General features: G+C 40.5%; 1 long non-coding RNA gene across 1 annotated transcript in view; it reads right to left on the bottom strand.

Moving 5' to 3' along the window:
• LOC112969287 overlaps nt 1–2,720 on the bottom strand; it is a 20,550-nt gene extending 17,830 nt beyond the window's left edge. The window contains exons 1-2 of the long non-coding RNA XR_003254687.1: nt 2,636–2,720; nt 2,132–2,192 (exon numbers count right to left, since the gene is read on the bottom strand). This is a non-coding gene — a long non-coding RNA (uncharacterized LOC112969287). The remainder of the gene's footprint in view (nt 1–2,131; nt 2,193–2,635) is intronic.
• Nucleotides 2,721–3,300: the final 580 nt, after the last annotated feature.

Here is a 3,300-nt window from a genome sequence, read left to right as displayed (position 1 = left end):
AAAAAAAAAAAAGGTGAACTGACAGAAAAACTAGGTTTAAACCTAGGGTTTTAGCAATTTTAAACATCCAAGAAACAGTCTCCTCTGCTAATGTATTCACAATTAAACAAAAGGGTGTTTGCCACTGAGATGAACCTCTCAGCACAATCAATTAGAAGCCATGTGATGACAGTTTATGATCTCTTTGTCTGCTTTAACATACTGCCAGCTGCATTTTGAATATGCATACCTTTGTCTTCTCTTCTTTTAACCTCCCTGTTGGGCTAAAACCCCTGGGAGCAGTAGGACAGAGGAAACAATACAGATCCTCCCAGTTAAGTGCAACTCCACCAAAATGCAATAATCCTAAACAACATGATGGTTCCCACAGAGGGAAATAAGGTCTGTCAGAAGTATGGTCCCCCTTGACCAAATCAGGATTCTCAGATGGAGAAGGCAAGGGAGGATGCACAGAGATCACAGAGGAAGAAAAAAGTTACGAAAGTAGCAGAAACGGAAATATTTACTCCTCTCAGCGATTTTCAATAGCCTCCCAAATCAGGGGCTCAGTGAAGCAAAAGGGGAAAGCTTGGCTTACTGGGAGAGTTTACCAGGGACCCCCCCAAGGGCAAGCTGACTTCTTGGGACAGGAGGTGCTTTAGCAAGTCTGCTTTGCCTTCTGCCTGCAAAGGCCTGTGCTTAAACCCTGAGCAGAGCAACAGTGGGATGATGAATAACAGTGGATAAAAAAACATCTGTGAAAAGCTTTTGGTGCCTGTTAGGGTTTGCTAGGGCTTCTCACACACCTCCTAAAGGACTGAAATGTAAAAGGAAGGGCAGTGCCATTCCCAGATATTACATCAGAGAAGTGTTTTCCCAAAGATAGCAAAAGTACCTGACTAATGCCCAGGACAGCAACCCAAGGAGCCGCCAAGAGACCACATTTCATCACAGTGAGTGGCAAAAAGTTACAGCAGAGTATTTTATTGCATTTGTATAAGCTTTCAAAACTATGCAGACTGTTTCCATGCAATTTCTTCTAATCTAACTCGCTCTGCATCTCAGTTATGCAGGCCAGGAACACAACAGTCTGGCACTAGCTGCTCATGAGGGGAAAGAGTACCCAGCTGCTATTTTTGTACATTATACACAACTACCCACACTCTCTTAGCAAGTGACTTCATACTGTGGCATGGACAGATATTCCAGTGACAGACCCTTATTTTATTTCAGTTTGAGAAATCCCAGCAGCACACTTACTGAAGAGAAAACAGAAAAGCTGAATGTAAGCTTATAGAGCTAGATTTTAAAATCCTCTTGGTTTTGGCCTGATCCTGGTCCCTGTGAAATCATTTTGGGCAGCACTCAGAGTTGCTGAGAATCTCACAGACACTCTTACATCAAGGAGATTTCTTCAAGCACATACTCTGATGCACTATTGAGACATTTCTTGCATTTTTAAAGAACCTGACTTTTCTGGAACTGGAGATACTGTCAAAGTTATAGAAAGATTGATATACAGCGTGTACATATTTCAATACATCCCACTTCCAGTCCCGCGGAATCATGTGAAGTCTTTACATTGTATCAGATGGGACTTTAAGGGGATCATCTGAATAAATAAACTGAGCAAAGCTTGGCTGATAGAGTATACAGAGTAGCACAAACTGCTTTCACTAATAATCATAATGCTCATCACTTTATCTGGGCCTTCCCCTTTGCTATACCTGAAAATTCTGCATTGATCAATAACATTTAGAGGGTTATTTAAACACATGGGCTATCTCTGTCCTCAGGCAGTGCACGTCTTCTGTGTAGCAGAGGGTGCCAAGAAGAAACAAGGTCCAAGAACATCTAAGAAAGTGGAAAGGAAAGGGAAAAGAGGAACAAAGATATTGCTTCAGCTGAGGTCTCTGAAGCAAGTGATGAAATACTTAGCAAATGTAAAGACATAAAATTTGCCCTCCAGAAAGGAGGTCGTTCTGGGTCTAGATGTGGTGAAGAACTCGGGTTACTTCTCTTAAAAGTGCATCTGGTCTTTACTCTTACCACTATCCCTGGATTGTTTGACCTTTTCATTGATTTCTGGCAGGATTTAATTACAGTTGCTATACTAGGGTATACACAAAATATAACACGTAAACATATTTACCTGGCAAAGCTGAAACGTAGGTAAGTAGCATTTGTTCCACTTGGGTGTAAGAGTCACCAAACTGCAGGAAGAGACAATTTGCTGAAAGTCAACTGTGTGGCAGAGCCAAGCTGAGAAGTCAGACATTCATCATTTCTGAGAAGAAAAGCTTTGGGTTGGTGCCTGGCTACTTGCTAAATTTGGGGAAAGATGAGAGGGAGAGGAAAATCCTTTCTATTAAAACTAACTGCACTGCATACATGTGCTGACTACAAAAGCATCACCAGTGCAAAATGCATCAGGCAGCTTGGCACACTGAAAGGTAGAGAGCAATAAACACTGATGCAAAACATGATTAAGATAAGTCATCTAGATAATGTGACAGATCCCATAATTCATTATCATCCCAAAAATAAACAGCAAAGCTGACTTCATTTCTTATACCCATAATATCATCAGTCCGCAAGTACTCGTGGCTGGTAGAGAGAAGTTACCGCTCAACACAAGCAAGGCAACCGAACCCACCTCTGAACACCTGCGCACTGAAATGGCCACATGCTGGTCCCACTGGCACCCAGATCAGTCTAGAATGGGTCCATTTGTGTTCTTAATGTTTCTAGCCTGTTTACAAGGGTTAAAGTGAATCTGTAATATAGGTTGCTGATCAGTATAGACTGTATATTGTGCATGTACATTTTTTTCATGATAGGAACCAATGTTATCTTCTCAAACAGCAGAGATAATTTTGCTTGATAGAGCACTTTATGAAAGTGACTTATTTCATAGAGATAAGCAAGAGGAGAAATGTCATAAAAAAATCACAATACCAAGAACAAGGCTGAATTAAAGAAAAAATAAGGGATAGAGAAAAATCAATTTGAAAGATAAAGCTTTCACACTAAAGGCTAAAAAAAACAACATATAAATCACAGGAAACAGGGCCAGAATAGGTCTGAGAAATCAGGTAGTCCATCCCTGCACTTTAAGGAAGATTGATTACACATCATTCCTGACAGATATTTGTCAGACCTGTTTTTAAAGGCTTCAGTGTCAGTCTTCACAATCTTCAGGCAATCCCTTCCCATGTTACACTATCCTTTCCTTGAGAAAGTATTTCCTAATTCCTTTTGTTGATGAAATTTTTTGCCTAATGGTTTTACATTTCAGGAAAAAAAGTTTAATTCTTGTCG

The sequence above is a fragment of the Apteryx rowi genome, unplaced genomic scaffold, assembly GCF_003343035.1.
Source record: "Apteryx rowi isolate R43461 unplaced genomic scaffold, aptRow1 scaffold_341, whole genome shotgun sequence".
NCBI classification, from domain to species: Eukaryota; Metazoa; Chordata; class Aves; order Apterygiformes; family Apterygidae; genus Apteryx; species Apteryx rowi.
The sequence above is the reverse complement of the archived record's forward strand: the minus strand, read 5'-3'. Positions and strand labels throughout refer to the sequence as shown.